Here is an 18943-nt window from a genome sequence, read left to right as displayed (position 1 = left end):
AAAATCTAAAAAAACGCAAACGGACAACGAAAAAGGGGGGTGCAACACGAGGACTTCCCAGGGGGTCACCCATCCTAGTACTACTCTCGCCCAAGCACGCTTAACTGCGGAGTTCTGATGGGATCCGGTGCATTAGTGCTGGTATGATCGCACCAGAAATACTATCCATGCTTATTGCTTGTATGTCTTAAAAGACGCAGAACCTCCTTTGTTTTCGTACGCGAGGCGTGGGACCCACGTGACCGATCGGCTCCGTTCCAAAAATACGAAGACCATGAACCATGAAACGGAGGCCACCCGAGCATAGAAATAGCAAGAAAGAAAAAAAACAAAAAAAAACCGCACGTAAAATCTAAAAAAACGCAAACGGGCAACGAAAAAGGGGGGTGCAACACGAGGACTTCCCAGGGGGTCACCGATCCTAGTACTACTCTCGCCCAAGCACGCTTAACTGCGGAGTTCTGATGGGATCCGGTGCATTAGTGCTGGTATTTTCGCACCCGAAATACTATCCATGCTTATTGCTTTTATGTCTTAAAAGACGCAGAACCTCCTTTGTTTTCGTACGCGAGGCGTGGGACCCACGTGACCGATCAACTCCGTTCCAAAAATACGAAAACCATTAACCATGAAGCGGTGGCCACCCGAGCATCGAAATAGCAAGAAAGAAAAAAAAACAAAAAAAAAACCGCACGTAAACACGAGGACTTCCCAGGGGGTCAACCATCTTAGTACTACTCTCGCCCAAGCACGCTTAACTGCGGAGTTCTGATGGGATCCGGTGCATTAGTGCTGGTATGATCGCACCCGAAATACTATCCATGCTTATTGCTTTTATGTCTTAAAAGACGCAAAACCTCTTTTGTTTTCGTACGCGAGGCGTGGGACCCACGTGACCGATCGGCTCCGTTCCAAAAATACGAAGACCATGAACCATGAAACGGAGGCCACCCGAGCATAGAAATAGCAAGAAAGAAAAAAAAACAAAAAAAAAACCGCACGTAAAATCTAAAAAAACGCAAACGGGCAACGAAAAAGGGGGGTGCAACACGAGGACTTCCCAGGGGGTCACCGATCCTAGTACTACTCTCGCCCAAGCACGCTTAACTGCGGAGTTCTGATGGGATCCGGTGCATTAGTGCTGGTATGATCACACCCAAAATACTATCCATGTTTATTGCTTTTATGTCTTAAAAGACGCAGAACCTCCTTTGTTTTCGTACGCGAGGCGTACGAAAACCATTAACCATGAAGCGGTGGCCACCCGAGCATCGAAATAGCAAGAAAGAAAAAAAAACAAAAAAAAAAACCGCACGTAAACACGAGGACTTCCCAGGGGGTCAACCATCCTAGTACTACTCTCGCCCAAGCACGCTTAACTGCGGAGTTCTGATGGGATCCGGTGCATTAGTGCTGGTATGATCGCACCCGAAATATTATCCATGCTTATTGCTTTTATGTCTTAAAAGACGCAGAACCTCCTTTGTTTTCGTACGCGAGGCGTGGGACCCACGTGACCGATCGGCTCCGTTCCAAAAATACGAAAACCCTCAACCATGAAGCGGAGGCCACCCGAGCATAGAAATAGCAAGAAAGAAAAAAAAAACCGCACGTAAAATCTAAAAAAATGCAAACGGACAACGAAAAAGGGGGGTGCAACACGAGGACTTCCCAGGGGGTCACCCATCCTAGTACTACTCTCGCCCAAGCATGCTTAACTGCGGAGTTCTGATGAGATCCGGTGCATTAGTGCTGGTATGATCGCACCCGAAATACTATCCATGCTTATTGCTTGTATGTCTTAAAAGACGCAGAACCTCCTTTGTTTTCGTACGCGAGGTGTGGGACCCACGTGACCGATCGGCTCCGTTCCAAAAATACGAAGACCATGAACCATGAAACGGAGGCCACCCGAGCATAGAAATAGCAAGAAAGAAAAAAAAACAAAAAAAAAACCGCATGGAAAATTAAAAAAAACGCAAACGGGCAACGAAAAAGGGGGGTGCAACACGAGGACTTCCCAGGGGGTCACCGATCCTAGTACTACTCTCGCCCAAGCACGCTTAACTGCGGAGTTCTGATGGGATCCGGTGCATTAGTGCTGGTATGATCGCACCCGAAATACTATCCATGCTTATTGCTTTTATGTCTTAAAAGACACAGAACCTCCTTTGTTTTCGTACGCGAGGCGTGGGACTCACGTGACCGATCGGCTCCGTTCCAAAAATACGAAAACCATCAACCATGAAGCGGTGGCCACCCGAGCATAGAAATAGCAAGAAAGAAAAAAAAAACAAAAAAAAACCGCACGTAAACACGAGGAATTCCCAAGGGGTCACCCATCCTAGTACTACTCTCGCCCAAGCACGCTTAACTGCGGAGTTCTGATGGGATCCGGTGCATTAGTGCTGGTATGATCGCACTCGAAATACTATCCATGCTTATTGCTTTTATGTCTGAAAAGACACAGAACCACCTTTGTTTTCGTACGCGAGGCGTGGGACCCACGTGACCGATCGGCTCCGTTCCAAAAATACGAAAACCATCAACCATGAAGCGGAGGCCACCCGAGCATAGAAATAGCAAGAAAGAAAAAAAAACAAAAAAAAAAAACCCACGTAAAATCTAAAAAAACGCAAACGGACAACGAAAAAGGGGGGTGCAACACAAGGACTTCCCAGGGGGTCACCCATCCTAGTACTACTCTCGCCCAAGCACGCTTAACTGCGGAGTTCTGATGGGATCCGGTGCATTAGTGCTGGTATGATCGCACCCGAAATACTATCCATGCTTATTGCTTTTATGTCTTAAAACACGCAGAACCTCCTTTGTTTTCGTACGCGAGGCGTGGGACCCACATGACCGATCGGCTCCGTTCCAAAAATACGAAAACCATCAACCATGAAGCGGAGGCCACCCGAGCATAGAAATAGCAAGAAAAAAAACCGCACGTAAAATCTAAAAAAACGCAAATGGACAACGAAAAAGTGGGGTGCAACACGAGGACTTCCCAGGGGGTCACCCATCCTAGTACTACTCTCGCCCAAGCACGCTTAACTGCGGAGTTCTGATGGGATCCGGTGCATTAGTGCTGGTATGATCGCACCCGAAATACTATCCATGCTTATTGCTTGTATGTCTTAAAAGATGCAGAACCTCCTTTGTTTTCGTACGCGAGGCGTGGGACCCACGTGACCGATCGGCTCCGTTCCAAAAATACGAAAACCATCAACCATGAAGCGGAGGCCACCCGAGCATAGAAATAGCAAGAAAGAAAAAAAAAACAAAAAAAAAAACGCACGTAAAATCTAAAAAAACGCAAACGGACAACGAAAAAGGGGGGTGCAACACGAGGACTTCCTAGGGGGTCACCGATCCTAATACTACTCTCGCCCAAGCACGCTTAACTGCGGAGTTCTGATGGGATCCGGTGCATTAGTGCTGGTATTATCGCACCCGAAATACTATCCATGCTTATTGCTTTTATGTCTTAAAAGACGCAGAACCTCCTTTGTTTTCGTACGCGAGGCGTGGGACCCACGTGACCGATCGGCTCCGTTCCAAAAATACGAAAACCATCAACCATGAAGCGGAGGCCACCCGAGCATAGAAATAGCAAGAAAGAAAAAAAAAACAAAAAAAAAACTGCACGTAAAATCTAAAAAAACGCAAACGGACAACGAAAAAGGGGGGGTGCAACACGAGGACTTCGCAGGGGGTCAACCATCCTAGTACTATTCTCGCCCAAGCACGCTTAACTGCGGAGTTCTGATGGGATCCGGTGCATTGGTGCTGGTATGATCGCACCCGAAATACTATCCATGCTTATTGCTTGTATGTCTTAAAAGACGCAGAACCTCCTTTGTTTTCGTACGCGAGGCGTGGGACCCACGTGACCGATCGGCTCCGTTCCAAAAATACGAAGACCATGAACCATGAAACGGAGGCCACCCGAGCATAGAAATAGCAAGAAAGAAAAAAAAACAAAAAAAACCGCACGTAAAATCTAAAAAAACGCAAACGGGCAACGAAAAAGGGGGTGCAACACGAAGACTTCCCAGGGGGTCACCCATCCTAGTACTACTCTCGACCAAGCACGCTTAACTGCGGAGTTCTGATGGGATCCAGTGCATTAGTGCTGGTATGATCACACCCGAAATACTATCCATGCATATTGCTTTTATGTCTTAAAAGACGCAGAACCTCCTTTGTTTTCGTACGCGAGGCGTGGGACCCACGTGACCGATCGACTCCGTTCCAAAAATACGAAAACCATCAACCATGAAGCGGAGGCCACCCGAGCATAGAAATAGCAAGAAAGAAAAAAAAACAAAAAAAAAACCCACGTAAAATCTAAAAAAACGCAAACGGACAACGAAAAAGGGGGGTGCAACACAAGGACTTCCCAGGGGGTCACCCATCCTAGTACTACTCTCGCCCAAGCACGCTTAACTGCGGAGTTCTGATGGGATCCGGTGCATTAGTGCTGGTATGATCGCACCCGAAATACTATCCATGCTTATTGCTTTTATGTCTTAAAACACGCAGAACCTCCTTTGTTTTCGTACGCGAGGCGTGGGACCCACATGACCGATCGGCTCCGTTCCAAAAATACGAAAACCATCAACCATGAAGCGGAGGCCACCCGAGCATAGAAATAGCAAGAAAAAAAACCGCACGTAAAATCTAAAAAAACGCAAATGGACAACGAAAAAGTGGGGTGCAACACGAGGACTTCCCAGGGGGTCACCCATCCTAGTACTACTCTCGCCCAAGCACGCTTAACTGCGGAGTTCTGATGGGATCCGGTGCATTAGTGCTGGTATGATCGCACCCGAAATACTATCCATGCTTATTGCTTGTATGTCTTAAAAGACGCAGAACCTCCTTTGTTTTCGTACGCGAGGCGTGGGACCCACGTGACCGATCGGCTCCGTTCCAAAAATACGAAAACCATCAACCATGAAGCGGAGGCCACCCGAGCATAGAAATAGCAAGAAAGAAAAAAAAAACAAAAAAAAAAACGCACGTAAAATCTAAAAAAACGCAAACGGACAACGAAAAAGGGGGGTGCAACACGAGGACTTCCTAGGGGGTCACCGATCCTAATACTACTCTCGCCCAAGCACGCTTAACTGCGGAGTTCTGATGGGATGCGGTGCATTAGTGCTGGTATTATCGCACCCGAAATACTATCCATGCTTATTGCTTTTATGTCTTAAAAGACGCAGAACCTCCTTTGTTTTCGTACGCGAGGCGTGGGACCCACGTGACCGATCGGCTCCGTTCCAAAAATACGAAAACCATCAACCATGAAGCGGAGGCCACCCGAGCATAGAAATAGCAAGAAAGAAAAAAAAAACAAAAAAAAAACTGCACGTAAAATCTAAAAAAACGCAAACGGACAACGAAAAAGGGGGGGTGCAACACGAGGACTTCGCAGGGGGTCAACCATCCTAGTACTATTCTCGCCCAAGCACGCTTAACTGCGGAGTTCTGATGGGATCCGGTGCATTGGTGCTGGTATGATCGCACCCGAAATACTATCCATGCTTATTGCTTGTATGTCTTAAAAGACGCAGAACCTCCTTTGTTTTCGTACGCGAGGCGTGGGACCCACGTGACCGATCGGCTCCGTTCCAAAAATACGAAGACCATGAACCATGAAACGGAGGCCACCCGAGCATAGAAATAGCAAGAAAGAAAAAAAAACAAAAAAAACCGCACGTAAAATCTAAAAAAACGCAAACGGGCAACGAAAAAGGGGGTGCAACACGAAGACTTCCCAGGGGGTCACCCATCCTAGTACTACTCTCGACCAAGCACGCTTAACTGCGGAGTTCTGATGGGATCCAGTGCATTAGTGCTGGTATGATCACACCCGAAATACTATCCATGCATATTGCTTTTATGTCTTAAAAGACGCAGAACCTCCTTTGTTTTCGTACGCGAGGCGTGGGACCCACGTGACCGATCGACTCCGTTCCAAAAATACGAAAACCATCAACCATGAAGCGGAGGCCACCCGAGCATAGAAATAGCAAGAAAGAAAAAAAAACAAAAAAAAAACCCACGTAAAATCTAAAAAAACGCAAACGGACAACGAAAAAGGGGGGTGCAACACAAGGACTTCCCAGGGGTTCACCCTTCCAACTACTACTCTCGCCCAAGCACGCTTAACTGCGGAGTTCTGATGGGATCCGGTGCATTAGTGCTGGTATGATCGCACCCGAAATACTATCCATGCTTATTGCTTTTATGTCTTAAAACACGCAGAACCTCATTTGTTTTCGTACGCGAGGCGTGGGACCCACATGACCGATCGGCTCCGTTTCAAAAATACGAAAACCATCAACCATGAAGCGGAGGCCACCCGAGCATAGAAATAGCAAGAAAAAAAAACCGCACGTAAAATCTAAAAAAACGCAAATGGACAACGAAAAAGTGGGGTGCAACAGGAGGACTTCCCAGGGGGTCACCCATCCTAGTACTACTCTCGCCCAAGCACGCTTAACTGCGGAGTTCTGATGGGATCCGGTGCATTAGTGCTGGTATGATCGCACCCGAAATACTATCCATGCTTATTGCTTGTATGTCTTAAAAGACGCAGAACCTCCTTTGTTTTCGTACGCGAGGCGTGGGACCCACGTGACCGATCGGCTCCGTTCCAAAAATACGAAAACCATCAACCATGAAGCGGAGGCCACCCGAGCATAGAAATAGCAAGAAAGAAAAAAAAAACAAAAAAAAAAACGCACGTAAAATCTAAAAAAACGCAAACGGACAACGAAAAGGGGGGGGGGGGGGGGTGCAACACGAGGACTTCCCAGGAGGTCACCCATCCTAGTACTACTCTCGCCCAAGCACACTTAACTGCAGAGTTCTGATGGGATCCGGTGCATTAGTGCTGGTATGATCGCACCCGAAATACAGTCCATGCTTATTGCTTTTATGTCTTAAAAGACGCAGAACCTCCTTTGTTTTCGTACGCGATGCGTGGGACCCACGTGACCGATCGGCTCCGTTCCAAAAATACGAAAACCATCAACCATGAAGCGGTGGCCACCCGAGCATAGAAATAGCATGAAAGAAAAAAAAACAAAAAAAACCGCACGTAAAATTTAAAAAAACGCAAACGGGCAACGAAAAAGGGGGGGGGGGAGCAACACGAGGACTTCCCAGGGGGTCACCCATCCTAGTACTACTCTCGCCTAAGCACGCTCAACTGCGGAGTTCTGATGGGATCCGGTGCATTAGTGCTGGTATGATCGCACCCGAAATACTATCCATGCTTATTGCTTTTATGTCTTAAAAGACGCAGAACCTCCTTTGTTTTCGTACGCGAGGCGTGAGACCCACGTGACCGATCGGCTCCGTTCCAACAATACGAAAACCATCAACCATGAAGCGGAGGCCACCCGAGCATAGAAATAGCAAGAAAGAAAAAAAAACGTACGTAAAATCTAAAAAAACGCAAACGGACAACGAAAAAGGGGGGTGCAACACGAGGACTTCCCAGGGGGTCACCCATCCTAGTACTACTCTCGCGCGAGCACGCTTAACTGCGGAGTTCTGATGGGATCCGGTGCATTAGTGCTGGTATGATCGCACCCGAAATACTATCCATGCTTATTGCTTGTATGTCTTAAAAGGCGCAGAACCTCCTTTGTTTTCGTACGCGAGGCGTGGGACCCACGTGACCGATCGGCTCCGTTCCAAAAATACGAAGACCATGAACTATGAAACGGAGGCCACCCGAGCATAGAAATAGCAAGAAAAAAAAACAAAAAAAAACCGCACGGAAAATTTAAAAAAACGCAAACGGGCAACGAAAAAGGGGGGTGCAACACGAGGACTTCCTAGGGGGTCACCGATCCTAGTACTACTCTCGCCCAAGCACGCTTAACTGCGGAGTTCTGATGGGATCCTGTGCATTAGTGCTGGTATTATCGCACCCGAAATACTATCCATGCTTATTGCTTTTATGTCTTAAAAGACGCAGAACCTCCTTTGTTTTCGTACGCGAGGCGTGGGACCCACGTGACCGATCGGCTCCGTTCCAAAAATACGAAAACCATCAACCATGAAGCGGTGGCCACCCGAGCATAGAAATAGCAAGAAAGAAAACAAAAAAAAAACCGCACGTAAAATCTAAAAAAACGCAAACGGGCAACGAAAAAGGGAGGGTGCAACACGAGGACTTCCCAGGGGGTCAACCATCCTAGTACTACTCTCGCCCAAGCACGCTTAACTGCGGAGTTCTGATGGGATCCGGTGCATTGGTGCTGGTATGATGGCACCCGAAATACTATCCATGCTTATTGCTTGTACGTCTTAAAAGACGCAGAACCTCTTTTGTTTTCGTACGCGAGGCGTGGGACCCACGTGACCGATCGGCTCCGTTCCAAAAATACGAAGACCATGAACCATGAAACGGAGGCCACCCGAGCATAGAAATAGCAAGAAAGAAAAAAAACAAAAAAAAACCGCACGTAAAATCTAAAAAAACGCAAACGGGCAACGAAAAAGGGGGTGCAACACGAAGACTTCCCAGGGGGTCACCCATCCTAGTACTACTCTCGACCAAGCACGCTTAACTGCGGAGTTCTGATGGGATCCAGTGCATTAGTGCTGGTCTGATCACACCCGAAATACTATCCATGCTTATTGCTTTTATGTCTTAAAAGACGCAGAACCTCCTTTGTTTTCGTACGCGAGGCGTGGGACCCACGTGACCGATCGGCTCCGTTCCAAAAATACGAAAACCATAAACCATGAAGCGGAGGCCACCCGAGCATACAAATAGCAAGAAAGAAAAAAAAACAAAAAAAAAACCGCACGTAAAATCTAAAAAAACGCAAACGGACAACGAAAAAGGGGGGGTGAAACACGAGGACTTCCCAGGGGGTCACCCATCCTAGTACTACTCTCGCCCAAGCACGCTTAACTGCGGAGTTCTGATGGGATCCGGTGCATTAGTGCTGGTATGATCGCACCCGAAATACTATCCATGCTTATTGCTTTAATGTCTTAAAAGACGCAGAACCTCCTTTGTTTTCGTACACGAGGCGTGGGACCCACGTGACCGATCGGCTCCGTTCCAAAAATACGAAAACCATCAACCATGAAGCGGTGGCCATCCGAGCATAGAAATAGCAAGAAAGAAAACAAAAAAAAAAACCGCACGTAAAATCTAAAAAAACGCAAACGGGCAACGAAAAAGGGAGGGTGCAACACGAGGACTTCCCAGGGGGTCACCCATCCTAGTACTACTCTCGCGCGAGCACGCTTAACTGCGGAGTTCTGATGGGATCCGGTGCATTAGTGCTGGTATGATCGCACCCGAAATACTATCCATGCTTATTGCTTTTATGTCTTAAAAGACGCAGAACCTCCTTTGTTTTCGTACGCGAGGCGTGGGACCCACGTGACCGATCGGCTCCGTTCCAAAAATACGAAAACCATCAACCATGAAGCGGAGGCTACCCGAGCATAGAAATAGCAAGAAAGAAAAAAAAAACAAAAAAAACCGCACGTAAAATCTAAAAAAACGCAAACAGACAACGAAAAAGGGGGGGTGCAACACGAGGACTTCCCAGGGGGTCACCCATCCTAGTACTACTCTCGCCCAAGCACACTTAACTGCAGAGTTCTGATGGGATCCGGTGCATTAGTGCTGGTATGATCGCACCCGAAATACAGTCCATGCTTATTGCTTTTATGTCTTAAAAGACGCAGAACCTCCTTTGTTTTCGTACGCGAGGCGTGGACCCACGTGACCGATCGGCTCCGTTCCAAAAATACGAAAACCATCAACCATGAAGCGGAGGCCACCCGAGCATAGAAATAGCAAAAAGAAAAAAAACAAAAAAAAAACCACACGTAAAATCTAAAAAAACGCAAACGGACAACGAAAAAGGGGGGTGCAACACGAGGACTTCCCAGGGGGTCAACCATCCTAGTACTACTCTCGCCCAAGCACGCTTAACTGCGGAGTTCTGATGGGATCCGGTGCATTGGTGCTGGTATGATCGCACCCGAAATACTATCCATGCTTATTGCTTTTATGTCTTAAAAGACGCAGAACCTCTTTTGTTTTCGTACGCGAGGCGTGGGACCCACGTGACCGATCGGCTCCGTTCCAAAAATACGAAGACCATGAACCATGAAACGGAGGCCACCCGAGCATAGAAATAGCAAGAAAGAAAAAAAAACAAAAAAAAACCGCACGTAAAATCTAAAAAAACGCAAACGGGCAACGAAAAAGGGGGTGCAACACGAGGACTTCCCAGGGGGTCACCCATCCTAGTACTACTCTCGCCCAAGGACGCTTAACTGCGGAGTTCTGATGGGATCCAGTGCATTAGTGCTGGTATGATCACACCCGAAATACTATCAATGCTTATTGCTTTTATGTCTTAAAAGACGCAGAACCTCCTTTGTTTTCGTACGCGAGGCGTGGGACCCACGTGACCGATCGGCTCCGTTCCAAAAATACGAAAACCATCAACCATGAAGCGGAGGCCACCCGAGCATAGAAATAGCAAGAAAGAAAAAAAAAACAAAAAAAAAACCGCACGTAAAATCTAAAAAAACGCAAACGGGCAACGAAAAAGGGGGGTGCAACACGAGGACTTCCCAGGGGGTCACCCATCCTAGTACTACTCTCGCCCAAGCTCGCTTAACTGCGGAGTTCTGATGGGATCCGGTGCATTAGTGCTGGTATGATCACACCCAAAATACTATCCATGTTTATTGCTTTTATGTCTTAAAAGACGCAGAACCTCCTTTGTTTTCGTACGCGAGGCGTGGGACCCACGTGACCGATCGGCTCCGTTTCAAAAATACGAAAACCATCAACCATGAAGCGGTGGCCACCCGAGCATAGAAATAGCATGAAAGAAAAAAAAACAAAAAAAACCGCACGTAAAATTTAAAAAAACGCAAACGGGCAACGAAAAAGGGGGGGGGTGCAACACGAGGACTTCCCAGGGGGTCACCCATCCTAGTACTACTCTCGCCTAAGCACGCTTAACTGCGGAGTTCTGATGGGATCCGGTGCATTAGTGCTGGTATGATCGCACCCGGAATACTATCCATGCTTATTGCTTGTATGTCTTAAAAGACGCAGAACCTCCTTTGTTTTCGTACGCGAGGCGTGGGACCCACGTGACCGATCGGCTCCGTTCCAAAAATACGAAGACCATGAACTATGAAACGGAGGCCACCCGAGCATAGAAATAGCAAGAAAAAAAAACAAAAAAAAACCGCACGGAAAATTTAAAAAAACGCAAACGGGCAACGAAAAAGGGGGGTGCAACACGAGGACTTCCTAGGGGGTCACCGATCCTAGTACTACTCTCGCCCAAGCACGCTTAACTGCGGAGTTCTGATGGGATCCTGTGCATTAGTGCTGGTATTATCGCACCCGAAATACTATCCATGCTTATTGCTTTTATGTCTTAAAAGACGCAGAACCTCCTTTGTTTTCGTACGCGAGGCGTGGGACCCACGTGACCGATCGGCTCCGTTCCAAAAATACGAAAACCATCAACCATGAAGCGGTGGCCACCCGAGCATAGAAATAGCAAGAAAGAAAACAAAAAAAAAAACCGCACGTAAAATCTAAAAAAACGCAAACGGGCAACGAAAAAGGGAGGGTGCAACACGAGGACTTCCCAGGGGGTCAACCATCCTAGTACTACTCTCGCCCAAGCACGCTTAACTGCGGAGTTCTGATGGGATCCGGTGCATTGGTGCTGGTATGATGGCACCCGAAATACTATCCATGCTTATTGCTTGTATGTCTTAAAAGACGCAGAACCTCTTTTGTTTTCGTACGCGAGGCGTGGGACCCACGTGACCGATCGGCTCCGTTCCAAAAATACGAAGACCATGAACCATGAAACGGAGGCCACCCGAGCATAGAAATAGCAAGAAAGAAAAAAAAACAAAAAAAAACCGCACGTAAAATCTAAAAAAACGCAAACGGGCAACGAAAAAGGGGGTGCAACACGAGGACTTCCCAGGGGGTCACCCATCCTAGTACTACTCTCGCCCAAGCACGCTTAACTGCGGAGTTCTGATGGGATCCAGTGCATTAGTGCTGGTATGATCACACCCGAAATACTATCCATGCTTATTGCTTTTATGTCTTAAAAGACGCAGAACCTCCTTTGTTTTTGTACGCGAGGCGTGGGACCCACGTGACCGATCGGCTCCGTTCCAAAAATACGAAAACCATCAACCATGAAGCGGAGGCCACCCGAGCATAGAAATAGCAAGAAAGAAAAAAAAAACAAAAAAAAAACCGCACGTAAAATCTAAAAAAACGCAAACGGGCAACGAAAAAGGGGGGTGCAACACGAGGACTTCCCAGGGGGTCACCGATCCTAGTACTACTCTCGCCCAAGCACGCTTAACTGCGGAGTTCTGATGGGATCCGGTGCATTAGTGCTGGTATGATCACACCCAAAATACTATCCATGTTTATTGCTTTTATGTCTTAAAAGACGCAGAACCTCCTTTGTTTTCGTACGCGAGGCGTGGGACCCACGTGACCGATCGGCTCCGTTCCAAAAATACGAAAACCATCAACCATGAAGCTGAGGCCACCCGAGCATAGAAATAGCAAGAAAGAAAAAAAACAAAAAAAAACCACACGTAAAATCTAAAAAAACGCAAACGGACAACGAAAAAGGGGGGTGCAACACGAGGACTTCCCAGGGGGTCAACCATCCTAGTACTACTCTCGCCCAAGCACGCTTAACTGCGGAGTTCTGATGGGATCCGGTGCATTGGTGCTGGTATGATCGCACCCGAAATATTATCCATGCTTATTGCTTTTATGTCTTAAAAGACGCAGAACCTCCTTTGTTTTCGTACGCGAGGCGTGGGACCCACGTGACCGATCGGCTCCGTTCCAAAAATACGAAAACCATAAACCATGAAGCGGAGGCCACCCGAGCATACAAATAGCAAGAAAGAAAAAAAAACAAAAAAAAAACCGCACGTAAAATCTAAAAAAACGCAAACGGACAACGAAAAAGGGGGGGTGAAACACGAGGACTTCCCAGGGGGTCACCCATCCTAGTACTACTCTCGCCCAAGCACGCTTAACTGCGGAGTTCTGATGGGATCTGGTGCATTAGTGCTGGTATGATCGCACCCGAAATACTATCCATGCTTATTGCTTTAATGTCTTAAAAGACGCAGAACCTCCTTTGTTTTCGTACGCGAGGCGTGGGACCCACGTGACCGATCGGCTCCGTTCCACAAATACGAAAACCATCAACCATGAAGCGGTGGCCACCCGAGCATAGAAATAGCAAGAAAGAAAACAAAAAAAAAACCGCACGTAAAATCTAAAAAAACGCAAACGGGCAACGAAAAAGGGAGGGTGCAACACGAGGACTTCCCAGGGGGTCACCCATCTTAGTACTACTCTCGCGCGAGCACGCTTAACTGCGGAGTTCTGATGGGATCCGGTGCATTAGTGCTGGTATGATCGCACCCGAAATACTATCCATGCTTATTGCTTTTATGTCTTAAAAGACGCAGAACCTCCTTCGTTTTCGTACGCGAGGCGTGGGACCCACGTGACCGATCGGCTCCGTTCCAAAAATACGAAAACCATCAACCATGAAGCGGAGGCTACCCGAGCATAGAAATAGCAAGAAAGAAAAAAAAAACAAAAAAAACCGCACGTAAAATCTAAAAAAACGCAAACAGACAACGAAAAAGGGGGGGTGCAACATGAGGACTTCCGAGGGGGTCACCCATCCTAGTACTACTCTCGCCCAAGCACACTTAACTGCAGAGTTCTGATGGGATCCGGTGCATTAGTGCTGGTATGATCGCACCCGAAATACAGTCCATGCTTATTGCTTTTATGTCTTAAAAGACGCAGAACCTCCTTTGTTTTCGTACGCGAGGCGTGGACCCACGTGACCGATCGGCTCCGTTCCAAAAATACGAAAACCATCAACCATGAAGCGGAGGCCACCCGAGCATAGAAATAGCAAGAAAGAAAAAAAACAAAAAAAAAACCACACGTAAAATCTAAAAAAACGCAAACGGACAACGAAAAAGGGGGGTGCAACACGAGGACTTCCCAGGGGGTCAACCATCCTAGTACTACTCTCGCCCAAGCACGCTTAACTGCGGAGTTCTGATGGGATCCGGTGCATTGGTGCTGGTATGATCGCACCCGAAATACTATCCATGCTTATTGCTTTTATGTCTTAAAAGACGCAGAACCTCTTTTGTTTTCGTACGCGAGGCGTGGGACCCACGTGACCGATCGGCTCCGTTCCAAAAATACGAAGACCATGAACCATGAAACGGACGCCACCCGAGCATAGAAATAGCAAGAAAGAAAAAAAAACAAAAAAAAACCGCACGTAAAATCTAAAAAAACGCAAACGGGCAACGAAAAAGGGGGTGCAACACGAGGACTTCCCAGGGGGTCACCCATCCTAGTACTACTCTCGCCCAAGCACGCTTAACTGCGGAGTTCTGATGGGATCCAGTGCATTAGTGCTGGTATGATCACACCCGAAATACTATCCATGCTTATTGCTTTTATGTCTTAAAAGACGCAGAACCTCCTTTGTTTTTGTACGCGAGGCGTGGGACCCACGTGACCGATCGGCTCCGTTCCAAAAATACGAAAACCATCAACCATGAAGCGGAGGCCACCCGAGCATAGAAATAGCAAGAAAGAAAAAAAAAACAAAAAAAAAACCGCACGTAAAATCTAAAAAAACGCAAACGGGCAACGAAAAAGGGGGGTGCAACACGAGGACTTCCCAGGGGGTCACCGATCCTAGTACTACTCTCGCCCAAGCACGCTTAACTGCGGAGTTCTGATGGGATCCGGTGCATTAGTGCTGGTATGATCACACCCAAAATACTATCCATGTTTATTGCTTTTATGTCTTAAAAGACGCAGAACCTCCTTTGTTTTCGTACGCGAGGCGTGGGACCCACGTGACCGATCGGCTCCGTTCCAAAAATACGAAAACCATCAACCATGAAGCTGAGGCCACCCGAGCATAGAAATAGCAAGAAAGAAAAAAAACAAAAAAAAACCACACGTAAAATCTAAAAAAACGCAAACGGACAACGAAAAAGGGGGGTGCAACACGAGGACTTCCCAGGGGGTCAACCATCCTAGTACTACTCTCGCCCAAGCACGCTTAACTGCGGAGTTCTGATGGGATCCGGTGCATTGGTGCTGGTATGATCGCACCCGAAATATTATCCATGCTTATTGCTTTTATGTCTTAAAAGACGCAGAACCTCCTTTGTTTTCGTACGCGAGGCGTGGGACCCACGTGACCGATCGGCTCCGTTCCAAAAATACGAAAACCATAAACCATGAAGCGGAGGCCACCCGAGCATACAAATAGCAAGAAAGAAAAAAAAACAAAAAAAAAACCGCACGTAAAATCTAAAAAAACGCAAACGGACAACGAAAAAGGGGGGGTGAAACACGAGGACTTCCCAGGGGGTCACCCATCCTAGTACTACTCTCGCCCAAGCACGCTTAACTGCGGAGTTCTGATGGGATCTGGTGCATTAGTGCTGGTATGATCGCACCCGAAATACTATCCATGCTTATTGCTTTAATGTCTTAAAAGACGCAGAACCTCCTTTGTTTTCGTACGCGAGGCGTGGGACCCACGTGACCGATCGGCTCCGTTCCACAAATACGAAAACCATCAACCATGAAGCGGTGGCCACCCGAGCATAGAAATAGCAAGAAAGAAAACAAAAAAAAAACCGCACGTAAAATCTAAAAAAACGCAAACGGGCAACGAAAAAGGGAGGGTGCAACACGAGGACTTCCCAGGGGGTCACCCATCTTAGTACTACTCTCGCGCGAGCACGCTTAACTGCGGAGTTCTGATGGGATCCGGTGCATTAGTGCTGGTATGATCGCACCCGAAATACTATCCATGCTTATTGCTTTTATGTCTTAAAAGACGCAGAACCTCCTTTGTTTTCGTACGCGAGGCGTGGGACCCACGTGACCGATCGGCTCCGTTCCAAAAATACGAAAACCATCAACCATGAAGCGGAGGCTACCCGAGCATAGAAATAGCAAGAAAGAAAAAAAAAACAAAAAAAACCGCACGTAAAATCTAAAAAAACGCAAACAGACAACGAAAAAGGGAGGGTGCAACATGAGGACTTCCCAGGGGGTCACCCATCCTAGTACTACTCTCGCCCAAGCACACTTAACTGCAGAGTTCTGATGAGATCCGGTGCATTAGTGCTGGTATGATCGCACCCGAAATACAGTCCATGCTTATTGCTTTTATGTCTTAAAAGACGCAGAACCTCCTTTGTTTTCGTACGCGAGGCGTGGACCCACGTGACCGATCGGCTCCGTTCCAAAAATACGAAAACCATCAACCATGAAGCGGAGGCCACCCGAGCATAGAAATAGCAAGAAAGAAAAAAAACAAAAAAAAAAACCACACGTAAAATCTAAAAAAACGCAAACGGACAACGAAAAAGGGGGGTGCAACACGAGGACTTCCCAGGGGGTCAACCATCCTAGTACTACTCTCGCCCAAGCACGCTTAACTGCGGAGTTCTGATGGGATCCGGTGCATTGGTGCTGGTATGATCGCACCCGAAATACTATCCATGCTTATTGCTTTTATGTCTTAAAAGACGCAGAACCTCTTTTGTTTTCGTACGCGAGGCGTGGGACCCACGTGACCGATCGGCTCCGTTCCAAAAATACGAAGACCATGAACCATGAAACGGAGGCCACCCGAGCATAGAAATAGCAAGAAAGAAAAAAAAACAAAAAAAAACCGCACGTAAAATCTAAAAAAACGCAAACGGGCAACGAAAAAGGGGGTGCAACACGAGGACTTCCCAGGGGGTCACCCATCCTAGTACTACTCTCGCCCAAGGACGCTTAACTGCGGAGTTCTGATGGGATCCAGTGCATTAGTGCTGGTATGATCACACCCGAAATACTATCAATGCTTATTGCTTTTATGTCTTAAAAGACGCAGAACCTCCTTTGTTTTCGTACGCGAGGCGTGGGACCCACGTGACCGATCGGCTCCGTTCCAAAAATACGAAAACCATCAACCATGAAGCGGAGGCCACCCGAGCATAGAAATAGCAAGAAAGAAAAAAAACAAAAAAAAAACCACACGTAAAATCTAAAAAAACGCAAACAGACAACGAAAAAGGGGGGGTGCAACACGAGGACTTCCCAGGGGGTCACCCATCCTAGTACTACTCTCGCCCAAGCACACTTAACTGCAGAGTTCTGATGGGATCCGGTGCATTAGTGCTGGTATGATCGCACCCGAAATACAGTCCATGCTTATTGCTTTTATGTCTTAAAAGACGCAGAACCTCCTTTGTTTTCGTACGCGAGGCGTGGACCCACGTGACCGATCGGCTCCGTTCCAAAAATACGAAAACCATCAACCATGAAGCGGAGGCCACCCGAGCATAGAAATCGCAAGAAAGAAAAAAAACAAAAAAAAAACCACACGTAAAATCTAAAAAAACGCAAACGGACAACGAAAAAGGGGGGTGCAACACGAGGACTTCCCAGGGGGTCAACCATCCTAGTACTACTCTCGCCCAAGCACGCTTAACTGCGGAGTTCTGATGGGATCCGGTGCATTGGTGCTGGTATGATCGCACCCGAAATACTATCCATGCTTATTGCTTTTATGTCTTAAAAGACGCAGAACCTCCTTTGTTTTCGTACGCGAGGCGTGGGACCCACGTGACCGATCGGCTCCGTTCCAAAAATACGAAAACCATCAACCATGAAGCGGAGGCTACCCGAGCATAGAAATAGCAAGAAAGAAAAAAAAAACAAAAAAAACCGCACGTAAAATCTAAAAAAACGCAAACAGACAACGAAAAAGGGGGGGTGCAACACGAGGACTTCCCAGGGGGTCACCTATCCTAGTACTACTCTCGCCCAAGCACACTTAACTGCAGAGTTCTGATGGAATCCGGTGCATTAGTGCTGGTATGATCGCACCCGAAATACAGTCCATGCTTATTGCTTTTATGTCTTAAAAGACGCAGAACCTCCCTTGTTTTCGTACGCGAGGCGTGGACCCACGTGACCGATCGGCTCCGTTCCAAAAATACGAAAACCATCAACCATGAAGCGGAGGCCACCCGAGCATAGAAATAGCAAGAAAGAAAAAAAACAAAAAAAAAACCACACGTAAAATCTAAAAAAACGCAAACGGACAACGAAAAAGGGGGGTGCAACACGAGGACTTCCCAGGGGGTCAACCATCCTAGTACTACTCTCGCCCAAGCACGCTTAACTGCGGAGTTCTGATGGGATCCGGTGCATTGGTGCTGGTATGATCGCACCCGAAATACTATCCATGCTTATTGCTTTTATGTCTTAAAAGACGCAGAACCTCTTTTGTTTTCGTACGCGAGGCGTGGGACCCACGTGACCGATCGGCTCCGTTCCAAAAATACGAAGACCATGAACCATGAAACGGAGGCCACCCGAGCATAGAAATAGCAAGAAAGAAAAAAAAACAAAAAAAAACCGCACGTAAAATCTAAAAAAACGCAAACGGGCAACGAAAAAGGGGGTGCAACACGAAGACATCCCAGGGGGTCACCCATCCTAGTACTACTCTCGACCAAGCACGCTTAACTGCGGAGTTCTGATGGGATCCAGTGCATTAGTGCTGGTATGATCACACCCGAAATACTATCCATGCTTATTGCTTTTATGTCTTAAAAGACGCAGAACCTCCTTTGTTTTCGTACGCGAGGCGTGGGACCCACGTGACCGATCGGCTCCGTTCCAAAAATACGAAAACCATCAACCATGAAGCGGAGGCCACCCGAGCATACAAATAGCAAGAAAGAAAAAAAAACAAAAAAAAAACCGCACGTAAAATCTAAAAAAACG

General features: G+C 47.2%; 55 non-coding genes across 55 annotated transcripts; all 55 read right to left on the bottom strand.

Annotated features, from left to right (window-relative positions):
* Window positions 1-36: 36 nt before the first annotated feature.
* LOC145154899 (5S ribosomal RNA) lies at window positions 37-155 on the bottom strand. The gene has a single exon (XR_013735367.1). It is a non-coding gene; the product is annotated as a 5S ribosomal RNA (ribosomal RNA).
* Window positions 156-383: 228 nt separating this feature from the next.
* On the bottom strand, window positions 384-502 carry LOC145149131 (5S ribosomal RNA). The gene has a single exon (XR_013729989.1). It is a non-coding gene; the product is annotated as a 5S ribosomal RNA (ribosomal RNA).
* Window positions 503-689: 187 nt separating this feature from the next.
* On the bottom strand, window positions 690-809 carry LOC145150818 (5S ribosomal RNA). The gene has a single exon (XR_013731630.1). It is a non-coding gene; the product is annotated as a 5S ribosomal RNA (ribosomal RNA).
* A 230-nt stretch (window positions 810-1039) lies between these two features.
* On the bottom strand, window positions 1040-1158 carry LOC145146930 (5S ribosomal RNA). Its single transcript, XR_013727852.1, has one exon. It is a non-coding gene; the product is annotated as a 5S ribosomal RNA (ribosomal RNA).
* A 152-nt stretch (window positions 1159-1310) lies between these two features.
* Window positions 1311-1430, bottom strand: LOC145150648 (5S ribosomal RNA). The gene has a single exon (XR_013731459.1). It is a non-coding gene; the product is annotated as a 5S ribosomal RNA (ribosomal RNA).
* Window positions 1431-1650: 220 nt separating this feature from the next.
* Window positions 1651-1769, bottom strand: LOC145144363 (5S ribosomal RNA). Its single transcript, XR_013725373.1, has one exon. It is a non-coding gene; the product is annotated as a 5S ribosomal RNA (ribosomal RNA).
* A 230-nt stretch (window positions 1770-1999) lies between these two features.
* On the bottom strand, window positions 2000-2118 carry LOC145145741 (5S ribosomal RNA). The gene has a single exon (XR_013726698.1). It is a non-coding gene; the product is annotated as a 5S ribosomal RNA (ribosomal RNA).
* Window positions 2119-2305: 187 nt separating this feature from the next.
* LOC145150247 (5S ribosomal RNA) lies at window positions 2306-2425 on the bottom strand. Its single transcript, XR_013731068.1, has one exon. It is a non-coding gene; the product is annotated as a 5S ribosomal RNA (ribosomal RNA).
* Window positions 2426-2656: 231 nt separating this feature from the next.
* Window positions 2657-2775, bottom strand: LOC145154205 (5S ribosomal RNA). The gene has a single exon (XR_013734689.1). It is a non-coding gene; the product is annotated as a 5S ribosomal RNA (ribosomal RNA).
* A 214-nt stretch (window positions 2776-2989) lies between these two features.
* Window positions 2990-3108, bottom strand: LOC145155348 (5S ribosomal RNA). The gene has a single exon (XR_013735793.1). It is a non-coding gene; the product is annotated as a 5S ribosomal RNA (ribosomal RNA).
* Window positions 3109-3339: 231 nt separating this feature from the next.
* Window positions 3340-3458, bottom strand: LOC145149875 (5S ribosomal RNA). Its single transcript, XR_013730715.1, has one exon. It is a non-coding gene; the product is annotated as a 5S ribosomal RNA (ribosomal RNA).
* A 232-nt stretch (window positions 3459-3690) lies between these two features.
* Window positions 3691-3809, bottom strand: LOC145147126 (5S ribosomal RNA). Its single transcript, XR_013728039.1, has one exon. It is a non-coding gene; the product is annotated as a 5S ribosomal RNA (ribosomal RNA).
* A 227-nt stretch (window positions 3810-4036) lies between these two features.
* On the bottom strand, window positions 4037-4155 carry LOC145148288 (5S ribosomal RNA). The gene has a single exon (XR_013729179.1). It is a non-coding gene; the product is annotated as a 5S ribosomal RNA (ribosomal RNA).
* A 229-nt stretch (window positions 4156-4384) lies between these two features.
* Window positions 4385-4503, bottom strand: LOC145154204 (5S ribosomal RNA). Its single transcript, XR_013734688.1, has one exon. It is a non-coding gene; the product is annotated as a 5S ribosomal RNA (ribosomal RNA).
* A 214-nt stretch (window positions 4504-4717) lies between these two features.
* Window positions 4718-4836, bottom strand: LOC145155336 (5S ribosomal RNA). Its single transcript, XR_013735782.1, has one exon. It is a non-coding gene; the product is annotated as a 5S ribosomal RNA (ribosomal RNA).
* A 231-nt stretch (window positions 4837-5067) lies between these two features.
* On the bottom strand, window positions 5068-5186 carry LOC145151014 (5S ribosomal RNA). Its single transcript, XR_013731812.1, has one exon. It is a non-coding gene; the product is annotated as a 5S ribosomal RNA (ribosomal RNA).
* Window positions 5187-5418: 232 nt separating this feature from the next.
* LOC145147124 (5S ribosomal RNA) lies at window positions 5419-5537 on the bottom strand. Its single transcript, XR_013728038.1, has one exon. It is a non-coding gene; the product is annotated as a 5S ribosomal RNA (ribosomal RNA).
* A 227-nt stretch (window positions 5538-5764) lies between these two features.
* Window positions 5765-5883, bottom strand: LOC145148286 (5S ribosomal RNA). The gene has a single exon (XR_013729177.1). It is a non-coding gene; the product is annotated as a 5S ribosomal RNA (ribosomal RNA).
* A 229-nt stretch (window positions 5884-6112) lies between these two features.
* On the bottom strand, window positions 6113-6231 carry LOC145149834 (5S ribosomal RNA). The gene has a single exon (XR_013730676.1). It is a non-coding gene; the product is annotated as a 5S ribosomal RNA (ribosomal RNA).
* A 215-nt stretch (window positions 6232-6446) lies between these two features.
* Window positions 6447-6565, bottom strand: LOC145145537 (5S ribosomal RNA). Its single transcript, XR_013726504.1, has one exon. It is a non-coding gene; the product is annotated as a 5S ribosomal RNA (ribosomal RNA).
* Window positions 6566-6805: 240 nt separating this feature from the next.
* On the bottom strand, window positions 6806-6924 carry LOC145135957 (5S ribosomal RNA). The gene has a single exon (XR_013720143.1). It is a non-coding gene; the product is annotated as a 5S ribosomal RNA (ribosomal RNA).
* Window positions 6925-7157: 233 nt separating this feature from the next.
* LOC145149083 (5S ribosomal RNA) lies at window positions 7158-7276 on the bottom strand. Its single transcript, XR_013729944.1, has one exon. It is a non-coding gene; the product is annotated as a 5S ribosomal RNA (ribosomal RNA).
* Window positions 7277-7494: 218 nt separating this feature from the next.
* On the bottom strand, window positions 7495-7613 carry LOC145146107 (5S ribosomal RNA). Its single transcript, XR_013727059.1, has one exon. It is a non-coding gene; the product is annotated as a 5S ribosomal RNA (ribosomal RNA).
* A 225-nt stretch (window positions 7614-7838) lies between these two features.
* LOC145150187 (5S ribosomal RNA) lies at window positions 7839-7957 on the bottom strand. The gene has a single exon (XR_013731011.1). It is a non-coding gene; the product is annotated as a 5S ribosomal RNA (ribosomal RNA).
* A 226-nt stretch (window positions 7958-8183) lies between these two features.
* LOC145148239 (5S ribosomal RNA) lies at window positions 8184-8302 on the bottom strand. The gene has a single exon (XR_013729133.1). It is a non-coding gene; the product is annotated as a 5S ribosomal RNA (ribosomal RNA).
* Window positions 8303-8529: 227 nt separating this feature from the next.
* Window positions 8530-8648, bottom strand: LOC145149580 (5S ribosomal RNA). Its single transcript, XR_013730436.1, has one exon. It is a non-coding gene; the product is annotated as a 5S ribosomal RNA (ribosomal RNA).
* Window positions 8649-8879: 231 nt separating this feature from the next.
* On the bottom strand, window positions 8880-8998 carry LOC145144102 (5S ribosomal RNA). Its single transcript, XR_013725120.1, has one exon. It is a non-coding gene; the product is annotated as a 5S ribosomal RNA (ribosomal RNA).
* Window positions 8999-9225: 227 nt separating this feature from the next.
* On the bottom strand, window positions 9226-9344 carry LOC145146498 (5S ribosomal RNA). Its single transcript, XR_013727441.1, has one exon. It is a non-coding gene; the product is annotated as a 5S ribosomal RNA (ribosomal RNA).
* A 230-nt stretch (window positions 9345-9574) lies between these two features.
* LOC145140039 (5S ribosomal RNA) lies at window positions 9575-9693 on the bottom strand. The gene has a single exon (XR_013722064.1). It is a non-coding gene; the product is annotated as a 5S ribosomal RNA (ribosomal RNA).
* Window positions 9694-9920: 227 nt separating this feature from the next.
* Window positions 9921-10039, bottom strand: LOC145142671 (5S ribosomal RNA). The gene has a single exon (XR_013723743.1). It is a non-coding gene; the product is annotated as a 5S ribosomal RNA (ribosomal RNA).
* Window positions 10040-10267: 228 nt separating this feature from the next.
* LOC145146966 (5S ribosomal RNA) lies at window positions 10268-10386 on the bottom strand. Its single transcript, XR_013727886.1, has one exon. It is a non-coding gene; the product is annotated as a 5S ribosomal RNA (ribosomal RNA).
* Window positions 10387-10617: 231 nt separating this feature from the next.
* LOC145144302 (5S ribosomal RNA) lies at window positions 10618-10736 on the bottom strand. The gene has a single exon (XR_013725313.1). It is a non-coding gene; the product is annotated as a 5S ribosomal RNA (ribosomal RNA).
* A 231-nt stretch (window positions 10737-10967) lies between these two features.
* On the bottom strand, window positions 10968-11086 carry LOC145140170 (5S ribosomal RNA). Its single transcript, XR_013722100.1, has one exon. It is a non-coding gene; the product is annotated as a 5S ribosomal RNA (ribosomal RNA).
* A 225-nt stretch (window positions 11087-11311) lies between these two features.
* On the bottom strand, window positions 11312-11430 carry LOC145150186 (5S ribosomal RNA). The gene has a single exon (XR_013731010.1). It is a non-coding gene; the product is annotated as a 5S ribosomal RNA (ribosomal RNA).
* A 227-nt stretch (window positions 11431-11657) lies between these two features.
* Window positions 11658-11776, bottom strand: LOC145148238 (5S ribosomal RNA). The gene has a single exon (XR_013729132.1). It is a non-coding gene; the product is annotated as a 5S ribosomal RNA (ribosomal RNA).
* A 228-nt stretch (window positions 11777-12004) lies between these two features.
* Window positions 12005-12123, bottom strand: LOC145135858 (5S ribosomal RNA). The gene has a single exon (XR_013720085.1). It is a non-coding gene; the product is annotated as a 5S ribosomal RNA (ribosomal RNA).
* A 231-nt stretch (window positions 12124-12354) lies between these two features.
* On the bottom strand, window positions 12355-12473 carry LOC145146929 (5S ribosomal RNA). The gene has a single exon (XR_013727851.1). It is a non-coding gene; the product is annotated as a 5S ribosomal RNA (ribosomal RNA).
* A 228-nt stretch (window positions 12474-12701) lies between these two features.
* On the bottom strand, window positions 12702-12820 carry LOC145142660 (5S ribosomal RNA). Its single transcript, XR_013723732.1, has one exon. It is a non-coding gene; the product is annotated as a 5S ribosomal RNA (ribosomal RNA).
* A 231-nt stretch (window positions 12821-13051) lies between these two features.
* LOC145146999 (5S ribosomal RNA) lies at window positions 13052-13170 on the bottom strand. Its single transcript, XR_013727917.1, has one exon. It is a non-coding gene; the product is annotated as a 5S ribosomal RNA (ribosomal RNA).
* Window positions 13171-13396: 226 nt separating this feature from the next.
* On the bottom strand, window positions 13397-13515 carry LOC145147280 (5S ribosomal RNA). Its single transcript, XR_013728186.1, has one exon. It is a non-coding gene; the product is annotated as a 5S ribosomal RNA (ribosomal RNA).
* A 230-nt stretch (window positions 13516-13745) lies between these two features.
* On the bottom strand, window positions 13746-13864 carry LOC145149194 (5S ribosomal RNA). Its single transcript, XR_013730048.1, has one exon. It is a non-coding gene; the product is annotated as a 5S ribosomal RNA (ribosomal RNA).
* Window positions 13865-14092: 228 nt separating this feature from the next.
* On the bottom strand, window positions 14093-14211 carry LOC145142649 (5S ribosomal RNA). Its single transcript, XR_013723723.1, has one exon. It is a non-coding gene; the product is annotated as a 5S ribosomal RNA (ribosomal RNA).
* A 228-nt stretch (window positions 14212-14439) lies between these two features.
* Window positions 14440-14558, bottom strand: LOC145135853 (5S ribosomal RNA). Its single transcript, XR_013720084.1, has one exon. It is a non-coding gene; the product is annotated as a 5S ribosomal RNA (ribosomal RNA).
* A 231-nt stretch (window positions 14559-14789) lies between these two features.
* LOC145146928 (5S ribosomal RNA) lies at window positions 14790-14908 on the bottom strand. Its single transcript, XR_013727850.1, has one exon. It is a non-coding gene; the product is annotated as a 5S ribosomal RNA (ribosomal RNA).
* A 228-nt stretch (window positions 14909-15136) lies between these two features.
* Window positions 15137-15255, bottom strand: LOC145142638 (5S ribosomal RNA). Its single transcript, XR_013723712.1, has one exon. It is a non-coding gene; the product is annotated as a 5S ribosomal RNA (ribosomal RNA).
* A 231-nt stretch (window positions 15256-15486) lies between these two features.
* Window positions 15487-15605, bottom strand: LOC145146998 (5S ribosomal RNA). The gene has a single exon (XR_013727916.1). It is a non-coding gene; the product is annotated as a 5S ribosomal RNA (ribosomal RNA).
* A 226-nt stretch (window positions 15606-15831) lies between these two features.
* LOC145147279 (5S ribosomal RNA) lies at window positions 15832-15950 on the bottom strand. The gene has a single exon (XR_013728185.1). It is a non-coding gene; the product is annotated as a 5S ribosomal RNA (ribosomal RNA).
* Window positions 15951-16180: 230 nt separating this feature from the next.
* On the bottom strand, window positions 16181-16299 carry LOC145148922 (5S ribosomal RNA). The gene has a single exon (XR_013729786.1). It is a non-coding gene; the product is annotated as a 5S ribosomal RNA (ribosomal RNA).
* A 229-nt stretch (window positions 16300-16528) lies between these two features.
* Window positions 16529-16647, bottom strand: LOC145142626 (5S ribosomal RNA). Its single transcript, XR_013723701.1, has one exon. It is a non-coding gene; the product is annotated as a 5S ribosomal RNA (ribosomal RNA).
* Window positions 16648-16875: 228 nt separating this feature from the next.
* LOC145146965 (5S ribosomal RNA) lies at window positions 16876-16994 on the bottom strand. The gene has a single exon (XR_013727885.1). It is a non-coding gene; the product is annotated as a 5S ribosomal RNA (ribosomal RNA).
* Window positions 16995-17224: 230 nt separating this feature from the next.
* LOC145140034 (5S ribosomal RNA) lies at window positions 17225-17343 on the bottom strand. Its single transcript, XR_013722063.1, has one exon. It is a non-coding gene; the product is annotated as a 5S ribosomal RNA (ribosomal RNA).
* A 228-nt stretch (window positions 17344-17571) lies between these two features.
* Window positions 17572-17690, bottom strand: LOC145142615 (5S ribosomal RNA). Its single transcript, XR_013723690.1, has one exon. It is a non-coding gene; the product is annotated as a 5S ribosomal RNA (ribosomal RNA).
* A 230-nt stretch (window positions 17691-17920) lies between these two features.
* On the bottom strand, window positions 17921-18039 carry LOC145148683 (5S ribosomal RNA). The gene has a single exon (XR_013729556.1). It is a non-coding gene; the product is annotated as a 5S ribosomal RNA (ribosomal RNA).
* Window positions 18040-18267: 228 nt separating this feature from the next.
* On the bottom strand, window positions 18268-18386 carry LOC145142604 (5S ribosomal RNA). Its single transcript, XR_013723679.1, has one exon. It is a non-coding gene; the product is annotated as a 5S ribosomal RNA (ribosomal RNA).
* Window positions 18387-18614: 228 nt separating this feature from the next.
* LOC145150182 (5S ribosomal RNA) lies at window positions 18615-18733 on the bottom strand. The gene has a single exon (XR_013731007.1). It is a non-coding gene; the product is annotated as a 5S ribosomal RNA (ribosomal RNA).
* Between the last annotated feature and the right edge of the window lie 210 nt (window positions 18734-18943).

This window comes from Lactuca virosa, chromosome 1, assembly GCF_052849685.1.
Source record: "Lactuca virosa cultivar CGN04683 chromosome 1, Lactuca_virosa_CGN04683_v6, whole genome shotgun sequence".
Lineage (NCBI taxonomy): Eukaryota > Viridiplantae > Streptophyta > Magnoliopsida > Asterales > Asteraceae > Lactuca > Lactuca virosa.
Note: the sequence above shows the minus strand (reverse complement) of the source record. Positions and strands in the feature narration are given on the sequence as shown.